The sequence below is a fragment of the Budorcas taxicolor genome, chromosome 8 (genome assembly GCF_023091745.1).
Source record: "Budorcas taxicolor isolate Tak-1 chromosome 8, Takin1.1, whole genome shotgun sequence".
In the NCBI taxonomy this organism is placed as follows: Eukaryota; Metazoa; Chordata; class Mammalia; order Artiodactyla; family Bovidae; genus Budorcas; species Budorcas taxicolor.
Genome location: NC_068917.1, coordinates 37101237 through 37127453, shown reverse-complemented (window position 1 = coordinate 37127453; position 26217 = coordinate 37101237). Strand labels below are relative to the sequence as shown.

Here is a 26217-nt window from a genome sequence, read left to right as displayed (position 1 = left end):
TTCCAGGCAAGAATACTGGAGTGGCTTGCCATTGCCTTCTCCGTTCCTTAACATAATATGTTGCTATTTAGACAGAAGTCAGCTTTCTAGCAAATGACTGGGCACTAGAGACCTTTCCTTTAATCTCAAGAGAAAATAAAGTTGGGAAAAATAAACCTTATTTTTTTTTTTTTAAACAATCTTGTCAGATGTTCTAAAATTATCATTCAGGAAAACAAAGTTTTAAAAATATATGTTTATACTCAACAAAGGAAAAGTATATATTAATTGTTGATGACATGATTTTCAACTTGGGAAATACAAAAGAAATAACTAAAAAATCGATTAGAACTAATCTACACAATAGCATAGCCGAATTGAAAAAGAATAGACAAATCAAAATTTCTAATATACAAATGATAAGCCACTAAAGTACAAAATAAAGAGTCATATATAATAGCCAGATAAAGTATGAAATCTAAACAATGCACTAAAATAAATTTCTCATAACTTTACACAATAAACTATAAATTTTCTAGGGAATATAAAGGAAAGATGAAAATGAAGAAACATACTTTGTTCTTCAGTAGGAAGACCAGAGAAAAAGTGAGAGCAACATTTCTTAAATTAATCACATATAAGACCATCTTGAACTCAGAGAAAATACCATAAATTTGGCTAATTCTTAACATCATATGGATATGCACATACTTAGAATCAAAAGAGTAAAGCATGGAAAGAATTTTTCACAATTATTAAAAAGTTTATAAACATATTAATAAAACAGACCAGTAACAGCAGCAGAGTGTAGAGATAGATCAATGCAATAATGATGAAACGTCAGAAGTAAAGATAATTATACATAAAACTTAGTGAATGAATCTTAAATAGGCACTTTAAATCAATAAGACAACCAAATGGATTAATCAATAAAAGGTGACAGAATAACTTGTTAACACCATGAACACATACACACATACACACAGCTTATGCCATATTTTATACCAAAATAAATCACTGATGGATTAAAGACTTATGGTTATTTTCATTACACTTAAACTTTAATCTTCAGTAATTTATTTTTCTAATATCCAGTGCTAGTAAATGAGAGCACTTTCGTGTACTGCAAATTGAGTGTGAATTATCATAAAATTTTTGGAAAGTGACTTGGAAACATGTGTCTAATTTCTCAAAAATATCCATAATAATTAGTAATTTCATGTCTAAAATAGATGTTCTTAGTATTTGATATCATTTAGATAGTTCTTCATTATTATATGATAATACCAAAACTTGCAAATACTGAAAGTATCAATTAATATGATATTGATTAAATTAAGCTAGGGAATATTTAAATAGGTAATTGTTCTTGCTGGGAAAATCCTATGGATGGAGAAGCCTGGTGGGCTACAGTCCATGGGATCACAAAAAGTTGATATGACTGAAGCAACTGAGCACACATACATATGTACATATACAGACAAACATATACACAAACACACAAATTGAAAAAATATATACCAAAAAAATTAATAATTGTTAGCAATACATCTATTAAAATTTGTTTCTTCTTTGTTATACTTGAATTTTCTTAGTTTTTCTTTTCTCTATGGATTTTTCATAAAAGAGCTATTCTTAAATTTTATATAAACATATACAAAGATAATTCTAACTATAACTATTTTGCATATATCATTTTTGTTAATTCTACTTGCTTTGATTGATAATTTTATAAAGATACCTGTGACCCTAATCAGATTGTAAACAGAGTCTTAATGTCTTATACATCTTTATATTCCCCTATGTAGCTGTAATTTTCCTATATGAATCATAAACATTGATTATATTGCCATCATTTTAAAAGTGTTCTCTCAGTGTGGAAAATATGGAGTTTAAAAAACATGAACTCATAGTCCCTACCTTTAAAATCACATCAAATATAAAATAATAGATGTAGGGTCAATTAATATAGCATGTGTAAACTGGACTATGGCAGAAAGTCATGCAAAGTACTCTGGAGAAACAAGTATCAGAACTCCATTGTCAAGAAGACTTAGAACTTAGCCAGGTGAAGAAGTCTTCAGAAACAGGTCTGTTACTGAGACAAAACAGGATGTAAAGAGGCTGAGAGACAAGAAAAATTGGCTTAAAATTTTTTAATTTGAAAAGTTGATATATTGGATGCAAGTTGGAGTTAGGATTTCTAAGTGTTACATGTGGATAGTAAAGTGGTCTAGATCTGAAAAAACCTTTGATGTTGTGTGAACAAATTAAAATTTTATCTTTAAAGCAATGAAAACCTTTGATGTACATTAAGTGGAAAAAGAGGAAATGACCCATAGCATTAGAAAGCATTTTGAGGCACAGTTTATGTAAGGTGTGCTAGTTCTTTGGAGACTTTGGTAAATGCTCTGGCCTATGGAATACTAGAGTTGTGAGACTGATAAGATCTAATGCATCCACTTTAAGTGATGTAGAGTATTCAACATATAGCATATGCATATACTATAATATTTTTTTTCAAAGAGACAGATATAAAAAAAGATTTCTCAAAATAATTATCTGATACACACTGGTCATCTTTCACTACATGTGCATTAGCTTTAAAGTATATTTTATACACACAAAGACTAAATTAAAAATAGATTAGCAAGTATCAAATACAGTTAAACTGATAGTCATAAATGTACAATGATGGTATAGCATAAACACAATTCAAGTGTAGATTTACTGGGTGAGAAAACTTTGAAGACAAGACTTGAAAAGAGTTATATATTTTACTTCACTGTGAAGAACAGGCAGTGATAATATAAGATACATATAAGTTGGATAATAGGAATTTACTCCTGTATGGGTTCTTGATACATGATGGAGAGACCTTATAGATGAAGGAGGAAAGAGCTAGGACAATCCCCTTTCCACATGGAAGTGGAAATATATAAATATATTAAAGACATAAATGTACAAATCAAAACTTTACAAAAATTATAGAATAAAATATAGACAAATGTATTTCTTACATATGTAGGGAATATATGAAAGACATAAAATAGAAATAATTTAAAAATAGTGAGACTATCACAATTAGGAAGTCAAGGGATACCTGGAGTAACAGGTAAGCTTGACCTTGGAGTACAAAATGAAGCAGGGCCAAGGGAACAGAGTTTGCCAAGAGAACACACTGATTATATCCTCTTCCAGTAACAAAAGAGATGACTACACACATGGACATGAACAGATGGTCAATACCAAAATCAGACTGATTATATTATTTGTAGCTCAAGATCAAGAAGCTCTATACAGTCAGCAAAAACAAGAACCTGGAACTGACTGTGTCTCAGATCATCAGCTCCTTATTGCAAAATTCAGGTATGACTTAAATCAATTCCCTCATGATTATACAGAGGAGGTGACAAATAGATTCAAGAGATTAGATCTGGTAGACAGAGTGCCTGAATAACTATGGACAGAGGTTCATGACATTGTGCAGGAGGTGGTGACCAAAACTATCCCCATGGACATGAAACAATGGACTGATTCCAAATTGGGAAAAGAGTGTCAAGGCTATATAGTGTCACCTTGCATATTTAAGTTCTATGCAGAGTACATCATGCAAAATGCCAGGCTAGATAACTCAGAAGCTGGAATCAAGATTGCCTGAGAAATATCAACAACCTCAGATATGCAGATGACACTCCCCTTAATGGCAGAAAGCAAAGAGGAAATAGCTTCTGATGAAGGTGAAAGAGGAGAGCAAAAATGCTGGCTTAAAACTCAACATTTATAAAATGAAAATCATGGCATCTTGTCTCATCACTTCATGGAAAATACATGGGAAAAAAGTGGAAACAGTGACAGACTTTATTTTCTTGGGATCCAAAATTACTGTGGACAGTGACTGCAGCCACAAAATTAAAAGGCTCTTTCTCGTTGGAAGAAAAGAAATCACAAAACTATACAGCATATTAAAAAGCAGAGACATCACTTTGCCAACAAAGGTCCGTATAGTCAAAGCTATGGTTTTTCCACTAGTCATGTACAAATATGAGAACTGAGCCAGAAAGAAGACTGAGCATTGAAAAATTGATGCTTTCAAACTGTGGTGATGGAGAAGACTCTTGAGAGTCTCTTGGACTGCAAGGAGATCAAACCAGTCAATCCTACAGGAAATTAACCCTGAATATTTATTGGAAGGACTGATGCTGAAGCTGAACTTCCAGTACTTTGGCCACCTGATGTGAAGAGCCAACTCATAAGAAAAGACCTTGACACTGGGAAAGACTGAGGGCAAGAGAAGGAGGTGACAGAGGATAAGGAGTTTGGGTAACATCACTGACTCAATGGAAATGAAATTGAGCAAACTCTCAGATATAGTGAACAACAGGGAAGCCTGGCATGCTACAGTTCATGGGGTCACAAAGATTCAGACACCACTTAGTGAGTGAACAACAATGTCACAATTAAAAACTTTATTATAGAAGGCATAAAAATCTGGCAGGGAGAAGATAAATACAGCCAACAAAAAGTTTAGTTAGCAGAACACATGCATAAATCATTCATATAAAAAGAAGGTAGGGCCAAAAATTATATAAATGAAAATAAACCATACAAAGAAGAAGAAACATAGATAACCAAGAAATAAATCTCCTCAGTCTCCCAATAATCAGCATAACATAATTAAAAATTACAATCAGATTTCCTTGCACATCCATCAATTAGAAAATGCTCAAAAGTCTAACCATATCAACTGACAAAGGATTAGGAGAGCAGATTCTTCATATCAATTTGTTGTAAGTATAAATTAGAACAACTGAATATATGCCAACAATCCACTATACACACAACATGCCACTCAGAAATCTCACTTCTAAGAAAATCTTTTGCACAACTAAGATCAGAGATACATAAGAGACATTATTTGAATCATTCTTTTAATATATTGTATATGGAGATGGATGACATTGGGGAAGTCAAATAAAAGTTCTATTGTATATTCATGTATTATACATGACCCACTATACCCCACTTGAAATGGATGGATTAGAATTTACCAACCTTAAAAGATACTGAATAAAGAAGCAATTAACAGATGCATGTGTGTAGTGTGCAAGCATACGATTTTTATAAATGTAAAGCCATTTATATATAAGTAGTAAAAGTATCAACAGGGACGAGCAACAGAACAAAGCTGTGGTAATGGTGTTTGGGGATGGAGAGAAAAGGAATGTGGCAGACGAACACGGGGATTTCAACTTTTATTTCTATTAAAATATTAAAAATACATCAAAATGACAACCATTTTCATTTGTTTACTTGAAGAGGTGAGTAGATAGATGTTACCTTAGTCTTTGCAATTTTCTGTTTTATAGAAATATCATTTTGAGAATATGGTTGTGTTGCTGCTGCTGCTGCTAAGTCGTTTCAGTCATGTCTGACTCTGTGCGACCCCATAGAGAGCAGCCCACCAGGCTCCCCCGTCCCTGGGATTCTCCAGGCAAGAACACTGGAGTGGGTTGTGTTAGGTAGTTAGAATAGGAAACATGAGTCCAAAATGGCAGTGGCTAAAAGACAAGGAGATCCAACCAGTCCATTCCGAAGGAGATCAGCCCTGGGATTTCTTTGGAAGGAATGATGCTAAAGCTGAAGCTCCAGTACTTTGGCCACCTCATGCGAAGAGTTGACTCATTGGAAAAGACTCTGATGCTGGGAGGGATTGGGGGCAGGAGGAGAAGGGGATGACAGAGGATGAGATGGCTTGATGGCATCACTGACTCGATGGATGTGAGTCTGAGTGAACTCCAGGAGTTAGTGATGGACAGAGAGGCCTGGTGTGCTGCGGTTCATGGGGCCCCAAAGAGTCGGACATGACTGAGCGACTGAACTGAACTGAACTGAACTGAACAGAAAAGACAAGGAAGGGAAAAGCCCAGGGATGTAGAACAAAGGAAGGTCAAAGGAAGTTCTGAGGACCGGAGTGAAGACCTCAGGTAGAACAAACAGCATTCCTGGCTAGCCCAATTTATATAGGGCATGTCCAGGGGGAGAAAAAAATCATACAAAAGGAGGAGCCAAAGGGCTAGGGCTCTCTTCCACACACTGGCATGCTCCCCCACTCTCTTCTCTTCATGTCTTCTGATAGGCATGCTCTCAAGCCTTGAGGATGGATTTTCCTGCTATTTTCTAAATAAAATAGAGCTGTAAAATGGAGCTGTAACACCGATCTAAGAGTTATAACACGGTCTGTCCAAGATCCGAGAGCTGTGATGCACCGAGGGCTTTAATGTTTGTCACTCCAAATCTTTGTTGTGACAAGACAGAACTGAAGAGAATACACTCTCCTGACACTAGTATGACTGACTGTATGTTTCCAAGTACAAAAAATTATGATAGTGTAATCAATATATACAAACACACAGGTACATGCATACATATAAACTATATTTGACTGATGAATTTAGCAAGTTGGTCATAAATAATACAACTGTTCTGCATGTACTTTGGGCCAAATGGTAGCGAAGGTGGACTGAGCCGTAGAAAACCATGAGGACAAATGTCAGGGAAGGGTGATAAATAGTTAAGTTCTAAGATTTAAACCTCTGCACCCAGACAAGCTGAACTATATATAGTGGAGTAAAAGGGGACCAGAAGAAACTGAGTGCAGATGGGAGAAAAATATTTGAGAAGTAGGAATCATAACATTGGAGTGCGCTGCCCTGAGGCATGCTTTACTTTGGTCAGCAACCTCAAGTCAAGCTTAGAAAGAATGCTATTTTGGAAGTCAGTAGACAAGGATTTTAAATCTGGCTATTCTACTACCAGTTCTTGACCCTGGCCAGTTATTTTCCTTTTCAGAGTCTTGGTTTGTCTCAACATTCTTGAATCTCTATATTCCTCCAAGATACCGTAAGACCTTTTAACTATTTTTCCATGGTACTCAGGGATTACTGTTAATGAACTGCAGCACCCTGTAAGTTCACCTATGCCATATCAGCTCCCCATCTTGGTTTAAATCTTTTTCACCGTAGCAGTACTAAAAGTTGGCCATTGCAAAAATAATTTAATCTATCAATAGGTTAGACTCTCAGGAATGCATGATATGGGCTGTATATTCTTGTGAAGAACTGATTTCTTTAAGACATCCTACATCTTGGTCATCTACAACCCTCGGGTCAGGGGAACAATTTTGGCATTACAGAATTATTATATTTCCCTTCACTTTCTTAGTACTTTGCCCACAGAATTTTTCCATCATGAGTCTGATTCTTTATGTAAATGCCACCCACTGGTAGAATATTGTTTGGATAAATACTAAGAACTAGTTCAACTTAGTGGAGAGAACATTATAAGGATCACTCATGTAAAGGGCAAAATTATTTGCATAATAAAAGGACAAAAAAGTGTTCAGTCCAGTCACAACACCCAGAAGAGAAACTAGCAGCATTTTTCAAAGTAGATGCATACATGTACACTTATGGACCCCTGAAAGCCACATCCTGAGGTTTACAGTTGGAAATGTTAGTATATGAATGAATATGGATTATCTCAGATGTTTAGGATGCTCAGCTGTCCCCTCCAAGTGTCACCATACAGGTGCAATTCAAGTAGGTTTGATAAATACTTGCTGGAAACTATCACACAAGCACTTTGTCAATCTAAGGGTTATAGAACTTAAAATGCAACTGAAGTGAGATTCAGTACAGTTACCCCTAAGTGTGGGCCTCTGTTAACATTTTCAATGTTCACAAACTGAAACAGTCTGGTCAGGACAGTTTTCTGAATTCAAAGCTATATCATTAGTGCAAGGACCAGTTTCCCGAACATCCTTGGGAGTCATACTTACTATTACTTAGTCATACTTACTATTACTTAGTCATACTTAGTATTGAGGGACTGTTACCATCCCTTAACCTGCTACATAGCCTATCCTACCCAATATCGAACTCAGATTCAGGAAAGCTGGAGCCTGAAGCATATGGTGATCCTGGAACCCTACACTGGTACAGAGTAAGTCATGCTGGTCCTTTTATTGCAGGGCATCAGGTAAGAACGCTCAAAAACACAGAATGATAACAACAGAGGAAGTCAGCTAGGCTGGAGAAGGGAGAAGTGCTAGGGAGGGGGCAGCTCTAAGGAGGACATCAATCCAAATAAGACCCCAAGTGTGTAATCTAAACTGCAGAGTTAAGGCAGGTGGTCAGTGGATAAATGCACTGGAAAGCCATGGCTAGAATCCTGTGAAGGATTTTGAGCACCCTGAGGGGAAAAGATATCTTGGACTGCCTAGCACATAGTTAGGTAAACCTTGGTTAGGCACTGCTGTATCTGCAAGCCTTCTTTAAAAATGTGATTATAAAATGTGTGATCATGCACACACTTTCTCTAGCAAAGACAGATGATAAGTAGATTAAATAAATGATAAACAGGTGAATAGATACTCATGGAATTACACACAAAATATTTTTCTTTTATGTGTATATCATGAACTACTTTACTATCTGAACTATATTAAAAAGCATTAACATGAAACACTTTCAGTCAGGAAGTTCTGCCAAATGTTTGCATTGTTAATGATGTGGCCAGTGAAGTGTTTAAAGATTCAAGTTCTATGGAGTCAGAGAGAAATCCCAGAAGACTCAAAATTAACTGTGTGGTATATTTTAACATAGGAATGTTTCTAAATATGTACTCAAAATTCTTATGGACTGACATTCCCTCTGATAACTTCTTAGAGTAATCCTTAGTGTTGCAGTAGAAAGTGTTGACTTTGGCTTTAGACAGATCTGACTTTAAATTCTTGTACTGATGTTTTCTAGGTGTTTGATCTTGTTTTGTTATTCTAACCTCGTCCCTCCTGAATTTACTTCATCTACAAAGCGGAAGCACTAATGTCATGGTCACAGAGTTGCTATAAAAATTAGTAACATGATTCACCTAATGCATCTAATGTGTGCTTGTCACATAAGAGATGCTCTATAAATGAATTTTTATGACTTTCAGAAAAGGTAGATGGCATTTACAAATGAACTATGGGATGGGGATTACAGAATCATAGAACTAAAATTATAAGCCAAATAATAGAAAATGTAATTTTATATATAAAGATATGAGGGACACATAAAAAAATAGAAAAAAGTCTTTAAATATATTCGATCACACTGCTATAAGTTTTAACACAAATTACAACACCAGGTCTAAAGGATCACGGCTCTCTAAATATTGCAAATCACTAAGTAAAACAATTCTTTAAAATTGTATTTTAACACAGCTTTGTTATAAATATTATCTGTTCTTTGCTATTTCTGTATTATACAAGTAACATATATAATTACAAAAACAGTGATGAGTAGAAGTATATTTTCATAACTCACCTGTTATTTCTACTTCTCAAATATAACTACTGCTTTAAAAAAGATAACTACTGCTAACATATTGTGAACAAATTTCTACACCATATGTACATGTATTTATGTATATGAATACACATACAAATATAATTTCTTTTAAAAATAGAATCACATAATAATGCTAAAATATTCTTTTTTATCATTATTATTCAATTACATATCCATTTTCTTAATATTAATGACTTTTCAAATAAAATATTCTATAGTATTCTGTTCAATATGGTGACTGAACAAAACTGTAGCTATTCTAAAATACAGTTATAAAGAAGCTGCTCTAGAGACCAAAGCCTTCTGGAAGCTGGGTTATAACTGCATTTTATAGAACAGAACATCTTGTTCTATTTAAGCTTTCACCTTATCCTAAACCCATATTTCTATTCCATTTTGAGACTATGACATACTAGTTTATAAAAAACCTTGTGATCTTTCATTGAAAGTGCTGAATATTATTATAACCATTTATCTTCACACAGTAGAAATCCTTGACTGGAAAAGGCATTGTTTTATTTTCCTGATGCACTAGGGGAAGTTGTTACATTTTTGGCTCCAGCTCTTGCTATTAATTCCTTAACTTTTATGACCATGAACCACCGTCCTCAAATTCTTTTCTTCCCATTTTCATCAATATAGCTATATATAATCTTGCTTTAGCAATGAGAAAACACAGACCAACAGTACATTGCAATTGACAGGCTTATGCAAAATTAAATATTACCTGTTGACTTGAGCAGGCCTTTATACTAGCTCTGAATTTATAATAATTTTTCATATGGAACCCATCCATTGATTTAGGTATGTGAAGACAATCAGTAAGCAATAATATTAGCAGCATGCATTTTCTTTATAAATAAATAATAGGAGCAATGAAATTCTCCATAATTTAGCATTCAGTCACACAAGTGTAATTAACAATGTCTTTATATACATAGGATGCATAGGAAATAGTTTATTATATCTTAGTAATATAAAAAATTACCTTCTAATTGTTTTTCTTTTTAGTATTTTGATCATAAACTCAGTCTGAGGATTTAACTCTAGGAGGATCACTATATAAAAACCGATGGTTGGGTGATTGGTTGTTTAGTTGTTAATTTGTGTCCAACTCTTTGCAAAGACGCTTGGTTCTTGGAAGAAAAGTTATGACCAACCTAGACAGCATATTAAAAAGCAGAGACATTACTTTGCCAACAAAGATCCAGATGTCTAGTCAAACCTATGGTTTTTCCAGTAGTATGGATATGAGCTGCTGCTGCTGCTGCTAAGTGCTAAGTCGCTTCAGTCGTGTCCGACTCTGTGCGACCCCATAATGGATGTGAGAGTTGGACTATAAAGAAAGCTGAGCACTGAAGAATTGATGCTTTTGAACTGTGGTGTTGGAGTCCAAGGAGACTCTTGGACTGCAAGAAGATCCAACCAGTCCATCCTAAAGGAAACCAGTTCTGAATATTAATTGGAAGGACTGATGCTGAAGCTGAAACTCCAATACTTTGGCCACCTGATGTGAAGAACTGACTCATTTTAAAGACCTTGATGCTGGGAAAGATTCAAGGCAGGAGAGAAGGGGATGGCAGAGGATGAGATGTTTGGATGGCATCACATACTCTATGGACATGAGTTTGAGTAAGCTGCGGGAGTTGGTGATGGACAGGGAGGCCTGGCGTGCTGCAGTCCATGGGGCTGCAAAGAGTTGGACATGGCTGAGTGATTGAATTGAACTGAACTGAACTTTGCAACCCCATGGACTGTAGTCCACCAGGCTTGTCTGTCCATGGGGTTTCCCAGGCAAGAATACTGGAGTGGGTTACCGTTTCCTACTCCAGGGGATCCTCCCAACTTAGGAATTAAACCTGTGTCTCCTGCATTGGCTGGTGGTTCCTTTACCACTGAGCCACCAGGGAAGCCCACACAAGTGTGTGTGTGTGTGTGTGTGTGTGTGTGTGTGTGTATACACACAACGATAATTGGTATTTAAAGCATGTAAATACAAACTGTTGCTACAGAATTTTCATCACCTGTCTCTACTTTGTCCTATCCTCCTTGGCAATAATTAGGTTTCCTACACCATTATCATTATTCTGATTATTTTCTTTGTTTCAACATAGGTCTTGTTTTTTCCTATGGCCCCTTCTTCATTATTAGTTGTTAAGATATTAGAATTGCTGCCTAAATCTTAGTGTTCTTTAAAAAAATAAAGGCAAAGAACTAAGTGCCACATGTGCTGGGAAGATAACAGAAAAACATCCACAAAGAGATGACATTTTATAGTGGGTCTGAAGAGAACAAGATAATTTTATTTATTTATATCATGGTGGCTAATATCATCCTCATGCCTTCTGCTTGGCAGTGTCATTGATCAGTGTGTTGTAGTAGGGAAAAAAAAAAAAAAAAAAAAAGAGCAATCCACGCTAATGCAGCACAGGATATTCAAATTTTCCTTCTGTCTCTGCTATATAGATTGAAGCCACAGGCAGAGGTAGCAAGACCTTAATTTAGAGCCTGACTCTCATTTATTTGTCATGTGCTCTGGAAAAGCTTCTTTTTCTTTTTGCGTCTTAGTTCCCTCATTCCTAATATGGGAAAAACAAGACTTTTCTTGCAAAATTGTTGGGAAGATTACAACTGCTGCATATACTATCTATACTAATTCCTAGTACCCAATAGCTACTCAAGGAAGGGTAGCTGTAATTATAATAGTTGTTATTAATCATGATCCTCAGATTGTCGAAGAAATAGACTGGAAAAACCTTATTTTTACACCTACCCCTTTACAGATCCTATTTGCATTTTAAGATAGAAGTATTTATTACATTTGTTAAGGCAATTGAATGAAATAGAAGAAAATAGTAGAATCAAATACTTCCTATAGAAAGTATTGGATTGGACGTTTTTAGTAAAAACTTATTCTCTCTCTTTCTCCTCCCTCCTTCATTTTATTCCTTTCTCATTTTTACTTTTTTTTCTCTCACTTTTACTTCCTTCTGTACACATGTATATTCTCACCATTTACTCCAAATCTATTTTCTTATTCTCTGTTTTGCATTTATAGATATTCTGAAAGTTATTTAGAAATATTTTGTGCTTAGCAGAAAGAATATCAATGTTGCTGACTAAAATTTTTGAAGAACCAGTACCTTAGGCTTATTAGAAATTTGTGTATATAAAATCTCATATAATAGTCTCAGATAAGCAAAACTATAAAATTTTAATATAAAATATGTTGAAGAATGTCTTCAGTCAATTCTTGATAAATTCTGAGGGTAACTTATTACACATATTCCTTAGGAACCATTTTTTAAGCTACTATAGTGGTGTGATGAGTTTAAATCAATGTATATATGTTTAAATCTTTAGGGTCTCTTCAGATAAGTTTTCTAAAGGTCCTCTTACTTATATGAAAGGATCTGCTTTCACTTTTATCTCTTTATTCTGTCCCTTCTTAATGCGAGGAATGGTATTTTTGAACTATGCACATTCTATTTTTGAATTAAGGAAGAGTTGTTAGTCTATTTATGGGATCCAAGTTTGTTTGTTTGTTTGTTTGTTTTTCTCTATTGTTTTCTCTAATGACACAAAACTCTCAAAATAGTTAGGTTAAAATATGGTGCTTAGATTCCAAAAGCTATGATGATTAAATAATCAGTTGTGATGATTAAGTAATGGTAGCCATTTTCTGCCTTCTACTCTCCTATCTGATGTCAGCTTTGAAATTTGTTTTGAAGCCTCTGAATTTTGGTTGCAGCTTCCTTCATGGATGTTAGGTATTTAGATGTACCATGAACTGAAACAAAACATGAAGAATGAAATCTTCTGACTAACGTGCTTCCCAAAGTTACAACGTCAGGAATCATAAAATAATATACTGGGAGAATGTGGCAGTATCACATTGTTTCACAGCATCTCAAACTGTCTGAATTGTAAGTGATATTCAGTGACCTCAGCTTGTCCTTGAGCCTCTAGCAAAAAGATAGTGCGGCAGCTAGAGCCCTAGCAGCGACTGGAGTCACGTTTAAAATAAAGAATGTTGCTGTCTTCTATCTCTACAAAACCAAACTAAAGTATTAAAATGATTTTTGGTAATGTTCTGCCCTTTTATGAAACAATGAATTATTTTCTATCAATTAAATAGCAACTAAAGAAGGCTGTGTGCTTTCAGATATTCAAATAGACTTGGAAAATCCCTTAACCTTTTTTGGATACAGCCTTCTTTTGATGAGATTGGATAAAGTAAGAGATCATTAAAATGACTGACAACTGCCAATACAGTGGTTAAAAAAAAACAAACAATGGTTTGAACCTATGCTTATCCTTGACTTACTAGACGTTGTACTAGCTTTTTCAAGGGAGCGAAACAGAAAAATCTATTTGTGTCCTTTAGAGATTAATGTGGGTTGAAGATTTTTTTTTCTCCTTTTTAAGCTTCAAGTAAAATGAGTTGTTAAGATGGATAAAGTGTGTCAAAATAAACAAACTAGTTAATAGAAGTTGAAGATCCATAATTCCAACATAAATTTATTATAATTCCTACCTAGGAATATGTTCTTTAATGAAGTTAAAATTAATATATATCCTTATTAAATTCATATTATTTTATGACATTTGATACTCATACAAGAGAAGTATCTTTCGAACAAGGAAGATATAATTATTTTCTCATTATTAGCTTTCAGTGATGGAAACAATCAAGATATTTTAACCAGTCATTCAGAAAAACTCTCAGATTAAATTCTGTATGCAAGTTAGATACAAAGTCTTTGTAAAACAGAATTCTGCATTTAAATACACTGGAAATACTCGTTAATAGAGTTAACCTAGTTTTTCCGCATTTACCTTGAAGTTACTCCCAGTTTAAAAGAGACTTGAAAAAACTAAGTTAGCTATGGAAATAGGCAGTGTATATGTATTGTTAGTTGCAAGGTAATAACTCAGTGAGATACATGTTATTGACTGAGTTCCTCTAAACTATTGTTTCTTAGTTTTGTTTATGGATTCAAATGTTATTGTTCAATATATGCAAGAGCCACATAAATTATTGTAGTGCACAGGCAGTATGAAACCACCAATTTACTTCACCTCACCACAGCATTAAATGTCAAAGTGTCAAGTTGTCCCTTCAGGTTTCATTGGAAAACATAAATTATTGCTAATAGAATGCACCAGTGAAATTTCTGAATAACAAATGACCGCGCAAAGCATCACTACAAGAAGGAACTATAGAACACTTGAGATAATTTATGATATAAATATTTTCCAAAGCTGGTCTGCCTGGAAGGTTGATTTCTAAATGTAAAATAAATAACTGACTGAGTTTCATGTGTTCAACTCATCCTCCTGCAATTTCTGTCAAATACATTCTTAAAGAAGTAGTAGCTCTGACTGCAAAACTGCAGCGCCCTTAGAACATCAATGATACAAAGTGAAAGATTCAGCTTGAGATTAATAGCTTGAGTTCTTCCAAACTTTCCCTTTTTTATGGATTCAAATGTTATTGTTTCATAGAACATAACGGTGTTTGTTTACCTCCTCAAATACTCTTAACTCTAAAAGAATTTCTGAAACTCCGATGAATGAATAAACTCTGAATTTATTCATTTTGCTGTTCTGCTTCCTTCTCATTTTTATGAGGAGCATATTGAGGAACAAAAAAAGTACTTCTACATATTTAAGAATGACTTATTAGAATTTCTGGCAAACTCATTAACTGTTTTAGAAGATTCTGAAGGTAGTTTCTACGAAAAAACAACAAAAAATCTTACACAGAAAATAATCAGTTAAAAAAATGTATGATAAAAAACAACAGAGGTTCACCATTTGCAATAGGAACTTGTAAATTTCTTTCATTTTGACTCAGACAGGGCAATATTTGGGCAGGTTAAATACAGATACAACTGAAAGAATCACATAGGCCTGGACACTTCCTCTGTAAGTTGACTTTCCCTTCTCAGAAGCTCGTATCATGACAGTGTAAAACTAGTATGAAGCTAACATGTGAACACTGATATAAGTATCAATATTTTTAAAAAAATGTTTTATTTAAGAAGGTATCATAATGGTCACGCTTACATATCTACATGGGATATTAGAAGTAAATCGATTAGGAAATATTTTGAATATCTCAATATTTATACTTTATTATTTTCTGTTTTTGCAATTTTTCTCATCCGTTTAGTCCATGAATATTCATGTACTAAAACTCAGTTTATTAGTGATTTTCAGAATAGTTGTCTTTAGAAAAAAATAAAATAAAATTGATTATCTGGAACAAGAAGTAAAAATATTTCTTGGCTTCAACATTTAAAACATTATGGTTCTTCTCAATGTAGAAACACATTCTAAAAACAATATAAGTTAACCTTGGAAGAAGGTCTTTGGAAAAATGTTTTAACTTTCAAAATTTAATTTTAAAGTTTAATTTATTTTAATGATTTTTTTTCCTATTAATCCTTTGTACAGAAAAGCAAGATTCCTTAGACTTGTATTATGTTACTATAAGTTTGGTTTCATAATTTTATTGTTTAGTAGCATGTTAATTTTATGCTTAGTCTCTTTTTTCTTTACAAAAAGATAAATTTGGCTAAATATGTAGCTCTAGATCTTATGGCAGGGTTTCTCAAAATTTGTGGAGCATAAAAATCATTTGGAGGCCTTATTAGAATGGAGATTATCCTCTCTATCTCCAAATATTCTAAATTATGCTCTAAGTGCAGCATGAGGCCTAGAAAACTACATTATTTTACAAAAGCCCATATGACTCAGTTGTCAGTGTTGCATGGATCACACTTGGATTAAAAACAGCTTGAGATATCACTTGGCAAGATATCAGTAGTTAAAATTACTTAATATTCTTAATGTTATTCAACTGTTGAATCTGAAGTTAAGAATGAGGGGATGCAACAGGATGTAAAGAATTGTGTGAATTTTGGAATCAGATATGCCTGGATTGAAATTCCAGCTCTGTCACTTACTAGCTGTGCAACCTCAGGAAGTAATTTTTAAACAACAAAACTAATAACAACTACACTGAAGGGAAGTTATGAAGGGTAAATTAAATCTTTGTATATGCATCTGACCAACAGTAGAGCATCTGTAAATGCTTCATAAAATCTGTACTAATCTTCCCTTTTCCTTTTGTAGGAAAATATGCAATGGTTATTTAGTTATCCTAGCAAATAAGCATACATTTCTACTGGCTAATTTATTAAATTAGTTATCAAATCTACTTGGTTCTTTCTAAAGTCAGACCACCATTATTTCCTACCAGGATTTCTATAAGGACTCTCTAATTATTTTCCTTAACTCTAATTTTACCCCCTTTCCAATCTGTTCTCTGCAGTGCATCCAGGCTGATTTGACTAAGATCCAAAGCTGGTGAATTTTGTCTCTCTCTGGTACTTTAAATTAGCAATGGCTTCCTATTATACTCAGGAAAAATGTCAACCAGCTGAGTCTTTCGTGATATGAACATTGCTTATTTTTCCTATTTTATTTTGAGTCGTCCTATTTACTTGCTACACTCTAGCCGTACAGAAACTGAAAATTCCATTAAGAAATTAACTTCTCTCTTACTTTTCCACCATAGTCTATCCTTCACCTGGTTAAACGATACATGCATTTCAGGCCTCACATTAGACATATTTTCTTAGATGTTTTTTGTTTTCCTAGACTCTCTAGTTATACTTTTTCTGAAGTCTTTCTATAACATTTGTAACAAACATCAAACTGTATTGTAGTTGTTACATTTACTACTCTCTTCAACAGACCATGAGCAGTCCCTTGAGAATATGTAATATATGTTTCTTTAGTTATCAGATTCCAGTGCCTAACACAGTGCTTGGCACATAGTACCTTCCCACAAAATTATTTATAGGGAGAATGAAAGCATGTATATAATGACCTTATTGAATTCTACAGTGTCAGAGGAATAGTTCCTAGCTCTAAACTTATCATTTAAAAGTGACAGATATGGTAAAGAGGGGAAGGAGTTAAAGGCTAATAGGAAACAGCAACCCACTCCAGTGTCCTTGCCTGGAGAATCCCAGGGATGGGGGAGCCTGGTGGGCTGCCGTCTATGGGTTCACACAGAGTTGGACACGACTGAAGTGACTTAGCAGGAAACAGTAAGATAGTCAAGCTTCTATATAACGTGAAGGGTTTTCCCGAAAGAACAGAGGCATGAAAGGCTTTGCAATAATACTTGCAAGACTGCAGCTAGGTGCATTTTGCTGCGGCACATCAGCATGGTCTCTGTCACACAATATGTTTCACAGTGTCTTTCTAGCTCTGAAGTAACAAAGGCTAGTGTCTTCAGTATTCTGCATTTCACCACATCTTGCACATGCTAACATTAAAGGAGAAAATGCCCAAAATTCAGAAAAGAGAGGACTATGAGCTCTTTACTATCTAGAGTCATATTTTCACTATTTCTAAAAATAAAAATCATTTTAATTTAAGCCAAAGTTTTCTCTAATGTATTAAAGACACTATTGAGCTGTGTCAGAAATATTTCACACATATATTTAATATGCCTAAAGTTTTTATTTCACCAAAACAAAATACAGCCCTAATTATTTTACTAATTTTTGTCATTGTAGATACTAATGCCAATATAAGCAATTAAGAAAAGCCAAAACTGTTCTAGGCACATGTGTTTGTGACACTCATAAATTTACATTCAGTACAAGTTGTGTTTCAGCAATTATTGCAAAGCATTGCTTATACCTTTTGTTACATTTTACTTTAAGACAATTTTCAAGGTGTTGTAAATTGGATTTGATAAAAGACAGTATGTACATTTTTTGTAAGGGATTTTAAGTATAAAATTTACCAAGTCTTTTATTTTGAAGGTATTCTATGCCTAGCTAAAACACTAAATAAATAGATAAGAAGGAGAATTTTAAATTGTTCAAACTTTTCGTATCAGAATTAGTGTTAAGCCATGTATCTGATTACTATTGTAATGCAAATCAGTAAGTGCATTATTATGATGATGATTATGATTTAAATCCAGTGGGCAATACAGCATGCAGATTTACAAAATGCCTGAATACTAAGAATATATTTTTCTATACTTTTAGTACAAAAAGGAGAGGAGCCATAAACATATAATAAATACCTGCTGTGTGTCAGACAAGTGTTAAAAATTTGACATTTGCTATTTAAGTCACACAGATGTTGTGAATATTACATTAATGCTGAAAAATGCACAAATTACCTACTAAAGTATTTGGGATGCAGTAAGTGAATAATAAATTAAAATATGATTATTTTACTCTTCACAAGCAGGTTGAAAGAAAAAAAAACTGTCCCACATTTGACAGATGAGGAAGATGAACTTCAAAACATTGTTTCTTGTCCAAATTTGCTTTACTTATAAGTAGAGAAGGCAATGGCACCCCACTCCAGTACTCTTGCCTGGAAAATACTATGGATGGAGGAGTCTGGTAGACTGCAGTTCATGGGGTTGCTAAGAGTTGGATACGACTGAACGACTTCACTTTCTTTTTTCACTTTCATGCATTTATCGGAGAAGGAAATGGCAACCCACTCCAGTGTTCTTGCCTGGAGAATCTCAGGGACGGGGGAGCCTGGTGGGCTGCCGTCTCTGGGGTCGCACAGAGTCGGACACGACTGAAGTGACTTAGCAGCAGCAAGACAGGAAACAACCCACTTCTGTTTGCTTTTGATTGTCTTATGCCAAAATCATGCCGTTAAATCTGACCCTTTGCACTAAGGAGTCTTGTTAATACCTTCTATAAAAATGTAATCAAGAGTTTATATTTCCTTATGTAACAATTTTTTTCTGAAGCATCATTCAGTTATTTTTCTTGCATAATGTAATACCTTGATTTTCAAGAGCACTTACAATTTGTTCAAAGAAAAGACTTGAGGACATATTGCAAACATCTCAGTGATGGGTGTTCTGTAATACAAGAAATCAGGAGAAGAGTGTCAAAAAGTACCGTGTCAGTCATTAAGGAAGAAATCTCATAGACAGGAAGAAAGAATAGGTAATTTAATTATGGTAAAGTTTTTTGAATGTTAAAGTAAGAATTTGGGTCTTGGAAGAGAAAAGTTTGGTTGAAAGACTATACACACACACACACACACACACACAGAGGTATATATAGTATTTGTTTATTTGTGTGTATGTATACACGCATAGATAAACATTGGCCAAATGTGAAACAATAGAATGATAGAAAATGCTATTAATATTTCCTACTATAAAGAAAGTAAAGTGAAGTCTCTCAGTTGTGTCCAACTCTTTCTGACCTCATGGACTGTAGCCTACCAGTCTCCTCCGTCCATGGGATTTTCCAGGCAAGAATACTGGAATGGGTTGCCATTTCCATCTACATTTCCTACTATCAGTTCAGTTCAGCTCAGTCACTCAGTCGTGTCCGAATCTTTACGACCCCATGAATTGCAGCACGCCAGGCCTCCCTGTCCAACACCACCTCCCGGAGCTCACCCAAACTAATGTCCATCGAGTCGGTGATGCCATCCAATCATCTCATCCTCTGTTGTCCCCTTCTCCTTCTGCCCCCAATCCCTCTCAGCATCAGAGTCTTTTCAATGATTCAACTCTTCGCATGATGTGGCCAAATTATTGGAGTTTCAGCTTTAGCATCAGTCCTTCCAATGAACCAAGGACTGATCTCCTTTAGAATGGACTGGATGGATCTCCTTGCAGTCCAAGGGACTCTCAAGAGTCTTCTCCAACACCACATTTCAAAAGCATCAATTCTTAGGTGCTCAGCTTTCTTCACAGTCCAACTCTCACATCCTTACATGACCACTGGAAAAAAACATAGCCTTGACTAGATGGACCTTTGTTGGCAAAGTAATGTCTCTGCTTTTTAATATGCTGTCTAGGTTGGTCATAATTTTCCGTCCAAGGAGTAAGCATCTTTTAATTTCATGGCTGCAGTCACCATCTGCCGTGATTTTGGAGCCCCCCAAAATAAAGTCTGACACTGTTTCCACTGTTTCCCCATTTATTTCTCATGAAGTGATGGGACCAGATGCCATGATCTTTGTTTTCTGAATGTTGATCTTTAAGCCAACTTTTCACTCTCCTCTTTCACTTTCATCAAGAGGCTTTTTAGTTCCTCTTCACTTTGGTGTCATCTGCATATCTGAGGTTATTGATATTTCTCCCAGCAATCCTGATTCCAGCTTATGCTTCTACCAGCCCAGCCTTTCTCATAATGTACTCTGCATATAAGTTAAATAAGCAGGGTGACAATATATAAACTTGATGTACTCCTTTTCCTATTTGGAACCAGTCTGTTCCATGTCCAGTTCTAACTGTTTCTTCCTGACCTATATTCAACAGTAAAAGTTAAAGCACAATGTTCATTTTTTCTTCCATTTTAATTACATTAGACACTGGAAAGGATATGGTTCAATAGTAGTTAATTTGAAAAAGGCTAGGAAAGTATGTATATGTGTGTGTGTGTGTATATATATATGTAAGCATATACACTTATACATACAAATAGCTAAATCAATTACTAACACTTAAGCGTTATGCTTTTAGCTGAACAGCTAATAGTAGTATATCAAGACAGTTAAAACCATAAATGCACCCATAATCTCTCTTAATCAAGACAAGGAAAGCAAGAATTTCCCCGAACTTCATCAGGGACATGTGTTGTCCAATATTAAGGTGTATATTAGTTAAAGAGTTGAAAGACAGAAATTTTTGGTTTGGAAAGATAAATTTGGGATGATTAACATATAGATTGAAAGAGTTATCTAAGGAGTTGATTTCCTGGTATCATGTGATTGGCCAGAAATGGAACTAAATAGGAAGAGAGTGATGAAGTGTATCTTTGTTCAACATATGAAGAATTGTTCTAGCCACTGACATTAAGTAATAATATTTTATGAACTATACAGACTTCTATTTGCACACATTTTCAAGGAAAAGATGGATGCTTTCCTGTCAGGTACATACAAAAGACTCTACTATATCTGGATAGATTAGATGACCTTAACTTTCTGTGAACTCTGACATTTGTGCTTAAATGTAGCTTTTGCCTTTTAGGTCAGTTCAATTCAGTTCAGTCACTCAGTTGTGTCCGACTCTTTGCGACCCCATGAACTGCAGCCCAACAGGCCTCCCTGTCCATCACCAATTCCTGGAGTCCTCCCAAACCCAAGTCCATTGAGCTGGTGATGCCATCCAACCATCGCATCTTCTGTTGTCCCCTTCTCCTCCTGCCTTCAATCTTTCCCAGCATCAGGGTCTTTACAAATGAGTCAGCTCTTCATATCAGGTGGCCAAAGTATTGGAGTTTCAGCTTCAACATCAGTCCTTCCAATGAACACCCAGGACTGATTTCCTTTAGGATGGACTTGTTGGATCTCCTTGCAGTCTAAGGGATTCTCAAGAGTCTTCTCCAACACCACAGTTCAAAATATCAATTCTTCGGAGCTCAGCTTTCTTTATAGTCCAACTCTCACAGCCATACATGACTACTGGTTGCCTTTAATTGCCTTCATACTTCAGAACATGAAATCCTCTTTCACCAATAGTTTAGGATGTAGCAGAGTTTTTTTTTTTTTTTTTTTTTTTTTTTTTAACATTAGAAAATAAATATCATGGCTTTACCTTACTATTAGCAACAAAATATCATCCATGGATGACATTTCTTTTCAGGGGCATTATCTCTAAATAGTTGTTTGAGAGTAAGTTTTTAAAAAATATTTCTGGAACAATGTTGATACCAGGGTTTCACTTATTTATGTCTTTCTTCTTAAATCCATTCATGAAACAGTTTCCCTTTTCTATTGATAGGAATAAATATCAATATTTATTTTTGCATAGTTTTTATCTGGATAGTTTAATGATGATGTGGGCCACAGATTATTAAAGATGCTTTGATCAAACAATCTTCACTAATAGTCTAGAAAAGAAAAGTCTTCAGCATCAAGAGTTAAAAGATGCTGAGCTTCTTTAGGGAAAATATCCCATCTAGAGAAAGAAGATTGTGGCCATTTATTATAGCAATCATAAATACAGTAAAGACTTGGAAAAAAGCTACCATTCAGTTTTAATCAGGTTACTCAAATAGAACAGCTACAAGCAGAGACTGCTATTTAGGCTGAAAATGTGAAAGACTCTTTCTTGTAAAGTACAGTGTTGTAGGGTCATATATGAAAAATGGAACCATTCTCTGCCCTTCCCATAACGAAGCATAAAAGCATGTTTTAACCGGTTTGGGGCCTAACAGGGTATTGATTAATATCACCAAATAATGGCCCAGATGTACTTTCAAGGACAAAGGTGGATAAAATAATCAATGCCATCACAAAATGCATTCCTTTTCGTACATCTTACTTTCTTTGAATTCAGTTCAGTTCAGTTCAGTTCAGTCACTCAGTCATGTCCGACTCTTTGCGACCCCATGGATCACAGCACACCAGGCCTCCCTGTCCATCACCACCTCCCAGAGTTCACTCAAACTCATGTTCATCGAGTCGGTGAGACCATCCAGCCATCTCATCCTCTGTCATCCTCTTCTCCTTCTGCCCCCAATCCCTCCCAGCATCAGAGTGCTTTCCAATGATTCAACTCTTTGCATGAGGTGGCCAAAGTACTGGAGTTTCAGCTTTAGCATCATTCATTCCAAGGAACACCCAGGACTGATCTCCTTTAGAATGGACTGGTTGGATCCTTGCAGTCCAAGGGACTCTCAGGAGTCTTCTCCAACACCACAGTTCTTTGGATTAGGATTTCCAAATTATTAAAAATCATAAAAATTAGTGAGTGAAAGATTCTTTGAATCTCTAAAATACCATCTTAGAGTAAGGTTCTAAGGTTTGAAGTTGCAACAAAGAACAAAAGCTGCTTCTAAAGTGAATCTTGCCTAAACACTGAAGTTTCTAATTTTCTTTTTTTTTTTTCTTCTTTGGGGTTTAAGTGGAGAAGCATGAATTGATTCATTTTTTTTTTTCTTTTCAATGAAGAGTCAAAAAATTAGAAGAAAGCCTAAAAAATTTACATCATAATTTAATTAATACTGATCTAATGAAGTGATATGTAAACTTCTATTTTCTTTAGAAACATCAAAGCAATGCCTAGGTTTAATCCTGCAAGTGTTAAAAACTATATAAGCTATGATTAGCTAAGATTTCTTTGCAATAAATTGAAATAAAAACACTTCTTTCACCTACTCATCTTTTGAAGAATGAGAGGAATCAGATTAACTGCTCTGGGGCCATAATTGGCATTCATAAATAACCTGCTATCTACAGACATTGCCCTTCTTGTTTAGTTGATTCTCCCTGTCTTCTTAGAGGCAAAAGAGAGAAACTTTCTATAGAAGGAATATTTTCAGTGCATAACAATCTTCATCTCAACAGCTCTGCTTTTCACTCCAGAAATTATCTGGATGTATTTGCCACTCTTCACTGAACAGCACCTGATCACAACTGCTGTGGTATGTACAGTAGTGGCAGCCTTTTTCTTCTTCAGTACAACCCTGGCACATCATTTGCCATTTTGATAAAAAATTTTAGAGCTTTTGAAATTTACAAAGCAAAAAATTCTGAAAAAATTCAATATATTTTAATAGGCTCTAATGGACTAGAATAACCCAGTTTCTTTTATTTCAAGATTGTCCTATTGATATTCAGTGGAACATACATTGTACAACAGAGAACAGGTAGAAAGAGAAGACTAAAGGTCAATTAAAAATGTGTGTGCAATGTTGTTTAAGATTTGAAATATGCATTTTCAAATACATGCTTATGCAATATTGGTGCTCATGTAAGTCTGTGTAAATGCCTGTCTTGGGAACATATTTTCAGCTAAGAAAAAACCTCACTCTTCCCTTCTTAATGCTTTTCACACTGGCCTCACTAACTGACTCAGTCTTCATCCCCAGTTTTAAGAGTTAGTCCTTTTTAAAATTTTTCACAGAACTAGAACAAATAGTCCTAAATTTTATATGAAATGTTATAAGAACCAGAATTGTCAAAGCAAACCTGAAGAAAAAGGAGGCAAAGCCCTCCTAGACTTTAAACAATATCATAAAGCTACAGTGATCAAAATTGCATGGCACTGACACAAAAGCAGGCATATGGAGCAGAATAGAGAGCACAGAAATAAGCTTACACATTTACAGTCAATTAATTTTCAGCATAGGAGGCAAGCACATACAAAGAAAAGACAGTCTGTTCAGCAAGTGGTGGTTGGGAAGGCTGACAGCTGCATGTAAATCAATGAATTCAGAACATTCTCTCACATGAAATATAATAAATAAACTCAAAATAACTTTAAGACTTAAATACAATACATGAGACCATCAAAGTCCTAAAAAGGAACATAGACAAAATATTCTCTGACATAAATTTTACCAATGTTTTCTTCAGACAGTCTCCCAAGGCAATAAATAAAAGAAAAAATATAAAAAGGAGACCCAATCAAATTTACAAGCTTTTGTATAGCAAAGGACATCATAAACATAATCGAAAGACAACCAATATAGTATACTAACACATATATATGGAATTTAGAAGGACGGTAATGATAACCCTGTATGTGAGACAGTAAAAGAAACACAGATGTATAGAACAGACTTTTGGACTCTGTGGGAGAGGGAGAGGGTGGGATGATTTGGGAGAAGGGCATTGAAACATGTGTAATATCATGTAGGAAACGAATTGCCAGTCTAGGTTCGATGCAGGATACAGGATGCTTGGGGCTGGTGCACTGGGATGACCCAGAGAGATGGTATGGGAAGGGAGGTGGGAGGGGGGTTCCGGATTGGGAACTCAGGTACACCCATGGTTGATTCATGTTGATGTGTGGCAAAACCAATACAGTATTGTAAAGTAAAATAAAGTTAATAAAAAATTAAAATTAAAAAATTAAAAAAAAAGACAACCTATGATCTGAGAAAAAATATTTGTAAATATGACTAACAAGTGATTAATTTCCACAAACAGCTCATACAACCCAATAACAAAAGAACAAACAACTCAATTGAAAAATGTGCAGAAGTCCTAAATAGACATTTCTCCAAAGACATGCAGATGGCCAACAGGCTTGTGAAAAGATGTTCAACATCATTAATTATTAGAGAAATTAAGATCAAAAGTAAAATGAGGTACCAACTCATACCAGTCAAAATGGCTGTCATTAAAAAAAAAAAGTCTACAAATAATAAATTCCAGGTGTGAAGAAAAGGGAGCCCTCCTACACTATTGTGGGAATGTAAATTGGTGCTGACCCTATGAAAAACAGTATGAGAAATTTTCAAAAAAATAAAAATAGAGTTGGCATATGATCCAGCAATACTATTCCTGGGCCTATATCTGGACGAATCTATAATTCAAAAAGATACATGCACCGCTATGTTCATAGCAGCACTATTCACAATAGCCAAGACATGGAAATAACCTAAATGTCCATAAACAGAAGAACAGGTATAGAAGATGGTGTATATATAGACAATGGAATACTACTCAGTCACAAAAAATGAAATAATGCTATTTTCAGCAACATGGATGGGCCTAGAGATTATTATACTAAGTGAAATAAGTCAGAAAGAGAAAGACAAATACCACATGATATTACTTATATGTGGAATCGAAAGTATGACAAAAATGCAAAAGAGAAACAGATTCACGGATATGGAACACAGATTGTGGTTGCCAAGGGAGAATAAGGTGAGAGAAAGAAGGATTGGGAGTTTGCAGTTACCAAATGTAAACTAGTATATATATATAATAGACAACAAGGTCTTATTGTATGGCACAAGGAACAATATTCAATATCTTGTGATGAATAATAATAGAAAAGGATATGAAAAAGAATATATAT

The 26217-nt window shown here is 34.8% G+C and overlaps 1 pseudogene; it reads right to left on the bottom strand.

Annotated features, from left to right (window-relative positions):
• The window catches only part of LOC128052046 (serine/threonine-protein kinase Nek4-like), a 37083-nt pseudogene extending 29270 nt beyond the window's left edge, over window positions 1-7813 (bottom strand).
• Window positions 7814-26217: the final 18404 nt, after the last annotated feature.